The 13,121-nt window shown below is 44.6% G+C and overlaps 1 protein-coding gene across 4 annotated transcripts in view; it reads right to left on the bottom strand.

Moving 5' to 3' along the window:
* Positions 1 to 13,121, bottom strand: part of ETV6 (ETS variant transcription factor 6) — a 236,665-nt gene that overhangs the window by 49,107 nt on the left and 174,437 nt on the right. The gene's annotated exons all lie outside the window — the stretch shown is intronic.

Below are 13,121 nucleotides of genomic sequence, written 5' to 3'. Positions count from 1 at the left end.
AAGGCAGAGAGAGGGAGGGAGAGAGAAAGAGAGAGAGAGGAGAAGGTCTTGTCAGTTAGACAGTTGGAATAAAGGGAAAAGCTTTCTGAATGGTTAATAAAATTGAGGGTCCATGTCTGAAGAGCCTTTATGTTCAACTCTGAATCCCAAGTTAAAGCTCAAGATTTATAAGTACCAAAGTGTGGTATCCAATTAACTATTTATTTAGAGGCAAAATAAGACAAATCCTTTCTTACGTCTTCAATGGACCCTAGGTCTTGGTGCTGGGTCCTTCTTTGTCCAGCCCCTGAGGCTGTCTTGATCCCAGGGATGCCCTAAAGCTGAGGCTCTTGGTGGCCTGAAACACGCACGGGACTCAGAGTCATGACAGATATCAGTGTGCTTTGGAGGGGACCTTAGCATCACAGTTCAGCTGATTGTCACCCACTGTCCTTTTGAAGTGAGAATGTTCCAGAGCTGGGCTTGACCTTTGAGAGCTGCCAAATAATGAAGTGTTCCCTGAAGCTTCTTCCAGGAAGAACAATTCACTTAGCCTCTGGGAAACTATCAGGCTAGCCTCTGGGAATGAGAGGGCAAAGTGAGGATAAAAGGTCTTCTGCCTTTTCATTCTACTTTTTTGATGTTAGAACTTCCTGGCGGGGGTGGTACTTGGACTCTGAGTAGGACCAGAAGTGGGCCTAAGGGAGGGCTGCAGCTTAGGTTAAGAGGGTAGCTCAGGCTGGATCTTTCTGGATGCCTATGAGTCTATATTTTTATTTCATTTTGCTGTTATGAGAAATCTTTGATATATCATTCAAGTGTTTTAGAACAGTGGTTCTCAAAGTGTGATCTGGGGACCCCTCAGGGTTCCCAAGACCTTTTCAGGGTGTCTATGAAGTCAAAACTCTTTTCATAACAATATTAAGAGGTTACTGACTTTTTCCCACTCTCATTCATTCATGAGTATATAGTGGATTTTCTAGAAGCTATATAACATGTGATATTGCAGTGGACATGAGAATCCAGCCATTTTCTATGATGCCAGACATTAAAGAGACTAGCAAAAATGTAACACAATGCCACTTTTCTCACTAATTTTTTTTTTGTTCTGGAAGATATATTCATAAATATATACTTAATGCTAATATAAGCTTAACTTACTATTTTCAGTAAGTATTTTTTAAATTCTCAGTTTTAATTTCCAATATGGTAAATATAGATAGATAAAATCCATCTGAGTGAAGCTCCTTGGGGTCTTCAATAATTCTTAAGAACTGAGAGCAGTTCTGAGACCAAATGAGAACAGACGTGTTGGAAGAGGCTAGAAGCTCAACAGAGCTTCATTCTTTAAAACTATATTGCATGAATTAATAGTTCAAATACAATGGAGTCAGGGTTTGCTAAGAGGAGATTCGGTCTCCCCAGTAAGTTACTTAAACTTGCTAAGGAGACTCGAGTATGCTATCAAAGAGCCCTTTAGCTGGATCCTGGAAAGAGTCACCTTTTCATCCTTAAGCATCAGAAAGAACTGTCTGGTCTACTTGGATGGGCTGCTTTTCCTCCCTGGTGGACAAGGGAACAAACAGCTCAGATCTCTTGGAGAAGGTCCAGGGCCTCTGGGCATGACTATTGGCTCGGTCTTCCAGGTGGCTGCTCCCCTGCAAAGTCTAGTTTTGAAGAATGGCAGCTGGCTTCCTTGAGCTCTGGGGAAGTCCTTTCTAAAGCAGGCTATCGTGTAGGGCACCAAGAAAGAACTATGGGCGCTGGGCTCATCAGAGAAGGGCATTTAAGAGTTCTTCTTGTTTTGTACATTTAATAGTTTTACATTAGAAAAAAAAATGTGTCATCATAAAATAAGAACATGTAGCGTGCTCCTGCTCTATGATCTTGAGACTAAAAGACAGCCACTAACGAGTTCAAGGTTTTGTTTCTGCCTCTTAACTGTGCCAAGAAGTAATGCCTATTCAAATGGTCCTTGGATATAAAAGGTTCCCCCACTCTTTCCAGTGACCTTGAAAACATATCTGGAATTGCAGTGAAATGGGAGTGGCCTTGAGATGGTTCTGCAAGATCTCAATTTCTGAACCGGTAAAAATCCTTAATGTTTACTTCCTATCATCAGTGGTGTCACCTTTGAACAGGAACAGCACAGTGATTAGTGACTTGTTACTAGAACGTTCCCCTTCCCCTCCTTCACACAAACAGCATGGGTACAACCAGATACTGGGATCCGAGTGTGAGGTTCCAGTGAAGCTTGGCCTAGGAAGGAGCCTGGTCGTAGGTGGGCCACAGAGCAGAAGACGCTCAGTCAGAAACAGGAAAAACGATGGGGTAGCTTATTGGAAGTGTGAATGCCAGAGCAAATACAGAACCGAATCCCACTCAGGAGGGGAAATGAGAGTAAAATGCTGAAGTGTCTGCAGAGATTCACTGAACCGGAGGGAGGCGGGTGAGAAGGGGGTGGGGGACACAAGTAGTAATTTGAGGTTCTTTATATTCTATGGAAGAAAATACTCATGAGTAATCTTTTCCCTAAATACAAGAAGAGTCACACACTCCCATCAGCCCTGCTGGTGAAGGGCAACAGTTTCTCTTTTCACTTCCCATTAATGTCTCCCACAGCCCAGTCCCTGAAGTCAACGCTGCGGAAACCCCCTCCCAGGGAACCGACCGGAGTGCTGCTCTGGGCCGTGTGCAAAAGGGACCCATCGAGTCACCGTCAGTCCGGTGAATACCAAGGCAATCCTAGCAGGTTTACAAAAGTGACCCCAACAAACCTAGCTACCTGCTCAAGGCCTGCCAGGACACTGATCAGAGTCACTACTCTTCCTTTAGCATAAAAAGAAGGTAGACATATTTGCCGAGCTTCTGGAAAGAGGCATGATAAACTACGGTGTTCAAAGTCAAGTTCTACTGCTGTTTCCTCTTTAATTCACTAGAACGACTGAGGAAAAAGAAGCCCCTTTTCCTCAAACCTAATAGCTCTAAGGCCTGGGAATTACAGCATCTAAATGGAACAAAGCCGTGGACCCAGAGGCAACTCTGTCTAATTAGGACCATTTAATTTGCTTAATAGTCATTTATTAAGCACATCTATCATCTAGGACTCTTGTAAGCACTTTATAAATATAAGTTCATTTAACTGCATTGCTCACAGCAATCCCACGAGATAGGGGTTTGGATCAGGGAACTCTGGCTCAGAGTATTGAAGGGATTTGCCCAAGGTCATAGGGTCAGGGTAACGAGAGGGGCTGAGATTCGAACCCAGGCAGTCTGGTTCCAGAGTCTGTGCTCTTATCCCTCACGTTATGCTTGCGCATGCATTTCCCACCCGGAGTCAGAAGTCAGATTGATTTTCAGTATCTATTAGGGATTCAGAGAAGACTGAGTCAACTGAAACCTCCCCATCCCAGACTTTGATCCTGGGAGGCCTTCTCCAGTTACCAACAGACTAAAAATAGAGCAAAAAAAAAAAATTGTATATCTCTGGAGAAGTAGATTTATAAATGGGAAGAGGAGGGAGGTGTAGGTGGCCCTCTGCTTTGAACACATCCAGGAATAAAGTGCTGCCCTCACTGGCTACTCACGGCTCACTGGCACTGGTCTTGAGACTTGACATGGCTCACCGCGGCCAACCTAACAGAAGCTGCACAGGCAAGGTGAAGGAGAACTCTCACACAGAACTGCCCTTACGGTTTTCTCTTGCGACGTTAACTCAACAAACCTGAATCATACTGATGTTACTTATCATTAGTAAAAGGAAGAGAGAGACCCTTTTCCTGTGCCTCTGTCACACTACTTCCTGTGCACATTATAAGCCGATGAGAGCCATACTAAAACCTGCATTTTTTTTTTTTTTAGATTTTATTTATTTATTTGACAGACAGAGATCACAAGTAGGCAGAGAGGCAGGCAGAGAGAGAGAGGGAAGCAGGCTTCCCGCTGAGCAGAAAGCCCAATGCGGGCTCGATCCCAGGACCCTGGGATTATGACCTGAGGGGAAGGCAGAGGCTTTAACCCACTGAGCCACCCAGGTGCTCCAAGACCTGCATTTTTAATGTCAGTGCATTTCAGAGCAATTTGAGAAGAACTTTGTAGAGAAGAAATAAATTGCTCTGATTAAGAACATTCCCAAGAATTCTACTGCATTTTTTTTTTTTTAAGTAGGTCGAGTGAAGTTCATGGTGTCACACCCTTTAGTGACACCCAGGCCCTAAATCTCCTTCTAATGGTTCTTCGATTCCAAGGTCAGAGGAGCAGCCACTTTCATCAGCACATTGTTAGCCTGATTTCAAGCTCTCCGAGTTACATTTAGACTAATGATGGAAAATGCACGGGGAGTCTGGAAGCTGGATTTAACCCCCACAGCTCCCATTAGTTAACAGCTGATTTGGGGCAGTTTCTCTCTGGCTCAGTGGCTTCCTCTGTAAAATGAGGGGCTCAGAGTACATGATCTCTGTTGCTTTCTGGGTTAACATAGTCAACACTCTCCCATGGCATCTGACTCCGAAAAACCAAAGAATACAAACAGCTAGGACCTTTTTTCTACCGAACTACTCCCTCCTCACGATGACGACCCTGAGATTTTGAAACTTCCTGAAAGATCTTCTGAGTCTCGGAAAACAGATTAAGTTATTTTAAGTAGAGTGTGGTGCTTAAGAGTGTTTTCTTCTATTACGGTTCTTGGAAAAGTTCTAAACCGGCTCAGGCAATAATAAACATGACATTTTGACTAGGTGCTTTCACATGTATGACTTCACGTGATTCTCACAAAAGCTCTGTGAAATCTCTCATGTTCTCATTTCAGTTTAACAGAGGAGGAAACAGGGGGCTCGAAGTCACGAGGCGATGGTACCGGTTTGAATGAAATTCAGTTCAAGCTTTTCTGCTACAGAATGCATTCATCAAAAACATCCTTTGTCCCAACTGTCTGTGTAAACGGGATTTTGATGCTGATTCTGTGGCTGATAGGACAGAACTGTAAAAGAGGAGAAGAACCCTGGGGAAGGAGTTAGCCCCACTGCCACCCATCTTTATGAAGCCGGGAAAAATGAAGAGGCTGAACCACGATGAAGCTGGCCCAGGTTCTGTTTCCAGCTTCTCCATGCTGTGTCATAACTTGATTCAGTGACATAGAACAATTTCTATAACCCTTGACATGAATGAGGAAAAGTTATCACTTCCTTGCTTAGTCATCTCGCCTTCAGATTAAATGTCCTAAACTGGTCTAAACATAACCTCTCTGCTGTAGTTTTTAGACCCTCTCCGACCCGCCCACCTCTACCACACAGCAGATTTAGCTCCCTCCCTTTAAACATAGTACTGGGGAGTTAGACCAGAACCCTCTTCCCCCAGGGAATATGCTTCTATTGATAACAGTAGCTACCAGTTGTTGGGCACTTAGTCTGAGTATTTTCTACAACGACTCTTATTCTCATGTTATAAATGAGCAAAAAATGCGGCACACATCACCGCATCAGACTCACATGGTCTGGCTTCACGGTCCCAGCTCTTCAAACCCTGCCGTACCACTTCTCAAGGACCTCATAACCACAGCAAATCCTTACAAGAGCTTATTGTGTCCAGGCACTGGTCCCAGTGCTCTCTGTACAGAACTCACTGAATCCCCACAGCAATAATGTATGATAGAAACAAACACTATCCCCATCTACAAAGGAGAAAACTGGGGCTCAGGGAACTGAACTGACTTGGCCAAAGTCACACAGCCAGGAAACGGACAAGCCAGCTGTCCGTATATTATTAACCACCTGCCTCTCTGTCTAAGCTTATCTGATATTTTGGCAGGACATCAAATTAAAGTCCTGACTTAAAAAAGAACCAGAGAACAGTTTCAGTGGTTGCGTGAATTTCCACGGTGGATACGCACGCCGGCACTGAGAACCGGAGCACTAGTTCCCAGCTGTGTGAGCTCAGACAAGTTACTCAACCTCTCTGTCTCTCACTTGCCTCAACTGAAAAATGGGGACAAACTCCAACCCGTGAGTAGGTACTACTGAATCATGGACAATGTGTTTATCAAATGTGATAAACTCTACAGAGTTAGTAGAGAACAAGATTATACAAATGATAATACGAAACACATAGGACGCTGTGTGGAATACGGCAAGCATCTAACATACTAACTAACATATTAGTTACTCTGAACCACTGTTCTCATTTTTGCTCTCCCTTCCTGGCACATACATAGCTGGTGTTTGGAACCCAACCATACGAATGCACGTCCATCAATAGTAGATTTCACCTTGTTACTTGTACCATCATTCCAGCATGCTGCAGTCTCCCCAGAGTTGGTTCTATTTCTAGTAACAACCACACTTCACAGCTTCACGTCATCTGCAGCTTTGACATGTGTCTCACCTCAACAGGTTCCTGACAAAATGCTGAGGAGGTGTGGGCTGGGATGGGAGCACTCCGTGGACCTACCAGCCACCTCCTTGCAGACAGACACTCATCAAGTTATTGGCTCCTTTCGGGCGCAAGTGTTCAATGATCAACCCACGTACATGCTCTGGTAGCTGGATTACATTCTGCCAGCTCTGCCGAATAGACACCATCTAAAATTCAATGAAATGCTTTCTTCGTGTCCATAAATATGTAACTGCAGCCTCACTGGAGAGGCTAGAGGAGGGAGAGAAGCCGCGGGTGCTTGGCTCTGAACGGACAACTTTTTCCTAAGTGCTCACAACATGTATGTTTCAAAATCTGTCCTGAATTTCATCTGGAAGTCAGACCCTGCTAGCTGTTTTTAGTCGGCGCCTACACCCTCTTTTCCTTTTCGATTCTGAATGATCAGGTGAACAGTGGCTCAGATTCTTTCTTTCGGTACCTCTTCGGTTTCCTACAACCCTCAGGGGTCACCGTAATGGCCTGCAGTGAGTTCGGCCTTGTAAGCCCTGCATTCTCCTATGTCATGTGCCCAGGCCAAGAGTCTTGAATTTATTTAAAACAACTTAGATTCACTTTTACATCAATTCTCCCATCTTGGGCTTTAATTCCCTTATGTCAGTGTTTGCCATTCTTGTTTCAGTCTGACAATCATCGTCCTTGATGGGAGAGAAAGAAGAAAGAGAAGTCGAACAGTTTGGTTTTCTCTTTGCCTCTTGTCAGTGTCACTCCATCCGCCCCAATCAGCGTGCTAGTACTGTGCTAATTGTTGTTGTTGTTGTTTTAAAGATTTATTTATTTATTTGAGAGAGAACAAGGGAGAAAGAATAGAGGGGAGGGACAGAGAGAGAGAGAATCTCAAGCAGGCTCCCCGCTGAGCACAGTGCCTGCTACGGGGCTCAGTCCCACGACCCTGAGATCACGACTGGAGCTGAAGCCAAGAGTCAGATGCTTAACCGACTGAGCCACCCGGGCACCCTGATGCCATCCTTATTCTTAAACCACCCACGATATTCCTTGTTTCCTCAAGGAGCTTCCATGGTGAATTTTCAGCTCACTTAGTTTTAGCCTTCTAGGTCTAAACGGCTCTTGTACGTTTTCCTTTTCAGTGAGTTTTTCTTCCATCTAGTATATACATCCTTTAAAATTTGAGCTTAGCAGGCTGGTACACACAAAAGAGCGGGAAGACAAACTGGCTTCATCTTTCTGACAAAAAATTTGGTGGTAATGTAAGAGCCATATAAATGTTAACCTCTGAGAATCTACCTTAAAACTTTAGAATACAGAGAAATTGTTCACGCACAAAGATGTTCACTGAAGTGTTCTTTTTACTAGTAAGAAACTGGGAACATCAGTAAGGACTAGTTAAGCAAACCACAGACAACATCTCTGATAGAAAATTAGGTGGCCAATCACTGAATGTTTTTAAAGAGTATCTGTTTGTATGGAAGAACACCAGATAGCATGTGTGTGTTTGTATGATAATCTCAAACAAGGCACAGAAAAATATCACCAGGAAACATCAAAATATTAATGGCCAACGGTTATGCCATAGAATCACAGGCAATGCTTACTATCTCCTTTTCATTTTATTTCCCAATTCTTTATATTAAGCCTGCATTACTTTTTTAAAAAACCTATTTAAAATTTGAGCTTCCCAGAGAATGTCCCCAATACAGCCTCATCAGCTCCTTCAGCTGCCTTCCTCCTCTCTTGTCCCAGTAAGTGCAGCTCATGTCAGAAGTTCATTTTTTCTCTTCTTTGCTTTTTTTTTTTTTTTAAGATTTATTTCCTTACTTGAGAGAGAGAATCTCAAGCAGACTCCCCACTGAGCATGGAGCCCAGTGTGGGACTTGATTTCTCAACCTTGAGATCATGACCTGAGCCGAAATCAAGAGTTGGGTGCTTAACCGACTGAGCCACCCAGGTGCCCCAGAAGTTCATTCTCAAAGGCACCCTGATTCTCTGAATTGTGTGTGAGCACTGTGGATCAGGACACCACAGCTACCTCTCCTCTAAACGTCTGAAGGCACATGTCTGAAAGATCATGTCTTACATTTCTCTTTTCCAATTCTAAGATGACGTTTTCCTTTTCAGCAGAAGTTCTCATCATTTCTACTCTGCCAACTGATTCTTCCTTATTTGCCAGACCTGAGGCCAAATTCCAAGTGTTCCTCATCATTTCTTCTACTTTCTGGAGATAGAACTGCTGATTGTTAGATGCACCTGTTAAGAGTTAAAATGCGCACGCGTGGAGCTGATGGGGACGGCTCAGTGCTTCTAGCATCACACCTGGCATGCAGTGGTTCACCCAGTGATGGCAGACCGTACAGAGATCCCCAACCCACCTCTGGGCCAGCTGCGCAGCCTGTGACTGCTACCCCTCCCCCACCTGACACCATTCTCATCAGGCGGGCTACTCTAGCTCTGAGAAACTCTTTGCTATCACCATCCGTGGCCACATCCGTGGCATCCCACATCTATTCTGTGAGGGAGTTAAGGCTACCACAGCTGTACTTGCTGATGCAATTGAAGCTCAGAGAGACAGAGGGACTTTCTCAAGGTCACAATGGGCGTAGGACCAGAACTCCAGCCCCAGGTCTTCCGTATTAATCCAGTGAGCTTTGTCCGGGTTGAAGGATGCAATGATGGATATAAAAATCCCTTGCAAAAAAAAAAATCCCTCTGCAACGCACAGTACAATGCAAGGGCAGTAGGGATAATCAGTCATAAACTCAACTTCTAGTGGCAGGTTTGATTTAGCTGTAGATCCAGAACTTTGAACAGTGCCCAGAGGGCCCCCTTTACCCTCTGCAAAGGGAGTTGTGGCAAGTAGGGTTTACCTTAGGATAAACCCTCCAAAGTAAAACCAAGAATCATCAGAGCCCTTCAATCTGCTTCTCATAGCACTTTCCAGGAGCCTCTTCTGCCTCCCTTCCCTCCCCCATGGCCAGTCCTCCAGGCTTCTACACTGGTCTTCGTCTTGGAGGTAACTCCGAAAAGCCCAGCATTCTCAATTCTCTGGGTCTGCCTTTAACCTTGGAGCTGCTATTTGATCAAAACTGCTTTCAGCACACAAATTCTGTCACTAGGGAATTAGAAGTTCCAAAACATTTCCTATTTTTGTCCTCAAGGTTACCCTGTTTCTCAGCACTGAGTATTTAAATAGAGGTTAGAAGGTTCTACTTATGTCTTTTGGCCCAAATCCCAAAAGGAAGAATACTATAGGTTCACGTTTAGATCCAAAGTCATAGTCAATTCCCTTGAAAATACTTTTATTATAGACTTCATTTGTGGATTTTTTTTTCTTTCACTCAGTTTTATCCACAAAAGGGTTTTATCAGCAGACCTGTTGACAGCAAAACTCGCCCAGAGCCTGCCACTCATCCTCACAAACATGACTTAGGAGTCCTTCCCATTTCTGCTGTTGGGCAGCAAGCCCAACGTGGTGAGAGGCATGTAATATTTTAGATAAAAGCTTGGATTTTGGACTCAGTCCTGAGTTCAAATACTGGTCCTGCCACCTACTAGCTCAGTGGTTTTAGGTAAGTTATACCTCTGAACCTGTTTCCCCAGATGTACAATGAGGCCAAGAACATTGTACATCTTGGCCTCAAGCTCCTTTGGCGAATTTAAGTATGAAATGAGAGAACCCATATAAAGACTGGTCTGGAACACTCCAAGTGCATTTAGAGAGGTTGAGTAGAACAGATACTGGATAGCAGGTTAGTTGTACTTTGCCACATCTGTCCAGGAGACCAAAGTGTTTTCTGCAGCCCACTGGGGCTTCTGAAACCAGAGCAAGGGTTCTCGCAGGCTGTGTGAAGGTTCTGGCAGGAGCTATGGGGCCAGGACAGGGCTTTGAGGAGGGGGCACTGGCATCGTCAGTGTGCATCATGGGTTGGGAGGATGGCTCAGGAGGAGATGAGAGAAGGGTCTGGAACAGATGAGAGACTGGAGGAAGAAAGCCCATTGAGGTCCTGGACTACAGTGAGGCAAGTGAAGCACTCATTTTGGGTGCAAAATTTAAGGTAGTGCCCAAACTTAGTAAGAAAAAAAAAAATAACATCTATTTTGGGAAAAATTTTTAATTTATTTTAATGCATTATTAATTGCATTGAAATTAATTAATATGTTATTAATTAGCATATTTTATCATTAATATAATTTAATTAACATTAAAAATAATAATATTAATAATATGCATTAAATAATGCATATTATTTTAATGCATTATTGAAAAAATCAGAACGAATGCAAAAAAATCAGAATGAACAAAATATCGACATTTTAACTAAAGTTCTATTGAAAACAGATGATTGCGCATGTAGTGTCAATAGAGAGGGGCACAGATTAGATTTTCTTACATTTCAGAGATAATGGACCCCTTTGAGAATTCAGTGAGAGCTACTGGACCCTCTTTTGAAATGCACAGGCACAAGCACGCAAATATTTTCCTGCAAGCAAATATTTTCCTGCAATTTCAAAGTTCGCAGACTACCTCAAGTTTATGTAGGGACTCCTGGATAATAGGGTTAGTTTTCTTCAGCCTCACAAATACAAAGGTGCCTGACAATAGGTACTGGCAATTCAGGTAAGAATAGCAAATAGCATGGAGGACATGGGGAGTTAGAGAGGAGAAGGGAGTTGGGGGAAATTGGAAGGGGAGGTGAACCATGAGAGACTATGGACTCTGAAAAACAATCTGAGGGGTTTGAAGGGGCGGGGGGGGGGGTGGGAGGTTGGGGTACCAGGTGGTGGGTATTATAGAGGGCACAGATTGCATGGAGCACTGGGTGTGGTGCCAAAATAATGAATACGGTTATGCTGAAAAAAAAAAAAAAAACCCAATTTCAGTGTGAGAAGAGAAACACACATACACCTCTCCTGATATCTTGGTGGGGGGTAGAGAAGAGAGGCAGGAAGGATGTCCTCGTCTCACTCCAAAGTGTGCGTGGGGCAATGAAATGGGAAAGGCGACTCTTTGGGGGGCCACTTCCTTAAGAAACGCACACAGCTGCCCCTAGATATGGAATGCCCCTTCCTCAGGTATTTTAGAAATCGTGGCTAACATATCACAAGTTTTTATTCCTACCAGTGAAGAGTAATCACTGCAAATCATTTTAATTTATGAACAGTGAGGCACCAGGGAGAGGAGAGACTTCACTGAAGGAGAGATGGGACTGAAGGACGGATTTCTACGGGAAAGAGGCAATTAAGGTTGGCATTTCTGACACGGCAGGGCAGAAAGATATTGCTGATTTTGATGCACACTTTTCAAGAGGGTCCATTTTTAAGAAAAAAAAAATGTAGGAAAAGAGATACGAAGAGTTGAAAGGCTCCTCCACTAGATTTAGGGGGCAAACTGAAACCGCTGGGAAAAGCGGGTGCGAGAAGGTTTTCTAATCAGCAGTGGCAACGGAGGCGTGTGGAGAACAGAAGGATCTCGTTGGATTTGCATGACCCACACCACACAGATGATCTACCACGGGTGTCTGAATAAAGAAGAATGCATGTCCTTTCTTTGCCCCTCTTGCTCTTTTAAACCACACAGGAAAATGGCTTGTGCAGGCCACAGTCCACAGAACAGTCCTTTGCAAAGTGTAACAAGAGCAGAACTCATTCTCATTCTGGACGGGGCCTGATGGGCCCCGTCACTGGCATGGGAGAGGCTTTCTTTTGTGCAGTTCAGCTGCGCCTGGTCCCTTCCCTCCCAAGTTCTCTTTATTCCAAGGAAACTTAAACAAGCAGGCTGCCTTTTCTCAGGATGGAGACAGTCCCTATTATCACCAAGTCCTGTGGGGTGACCAGGAGGCTGGGAGGGAGGGGTGGGGGAGGAGCCAGGAATAGGGAGCCTGAAAGAAGCCTTTAACTTTTTCAAGGCTCACTCCACAGGCCTCGGAAAACACATCCTCGGCCCCAGAGGCAGAGGAGAGCAGGGTTCGAGCAAGCTAAGACACTTGTAAGACAGTGCTTTTCTGGAAAATGTCCTCTTTTAAGGGGAACTCTGCCTCCTCCTCCTCCCCCACTTCTTCCGTCTCTTCCTCCCTGACACTTGGGAGAGTGATTCCAAGTGTTTCCAAGGTCCCATCGGCTGCCTTTTGGGGCCCCATCCGCTCTCCTTCTCCAGGCCGCCTGAGCCACAGCGGAATGGGCACAAGGAGGGGCACCGAGACGGCACAACAGAGGAGGATGGAATCATTTCAACTGCCTTGTGGATAGCTCAGGGAGATGACAAAAATCAAACTTGGGAAAGCAGCTTCTATTTAAAGAGAACGGTGTAGCATGTGTATGTGTGCCCGTGTCCGTGTGTGTGCCTGTGTCCGTGTGTGTGCCCGTGTCCGTGTGTGTCAGACTCCTCTCCACTTCTCCCCTGTCGCTTCTGTGCTAAGGATCTTCATGGGGAATGGCTGTTGTATATTTATCCATTAAAAAAGTTGTCATCTTTCTTCTCACCCTGGTATCCGAGGTGTGACAGTTACTAATCCTCTGGTTTTTCAGGGCTTAAGACGGTCACTGGGGAGTCGGGAAAATGAAAAAAACACAGCAAAAGCAACCCCATGCCACCTTCCAGAACAGCAAGCACACTGCAGTCAAAAGGAGACTCTCTCTTGCTGCCCAATACGCTTCTCTGTGTCTCTGTCATCTGTCTTATCCACAGTTTAGGTTATTCCCTCCTCTGGACAAAGGCAGGAAGGCTTCTGGGAAGAGGAGGCTGGTGGAGGGAATGCCCTAAG

This window comes from Neovison vison, chromosome 12 (assembly GCF_020171115.1).
Source record: "Neovison vison isolate M4711 chromosome 12, ASM_NN_V1, whole genome shotgun sequence".
In the NCBI taxonomy this organism is placed as follows: domain Eukaryota; kingdom Metazoa; phylum Chordata; class Mammalia; order Carnivora; family Mustelidae; genus Neogale; species Neogale vison.
Note: the sequence above shows the minus strand (reverse complement) of the source record. Positions and strands in the feature narration are given on the sequence as shown.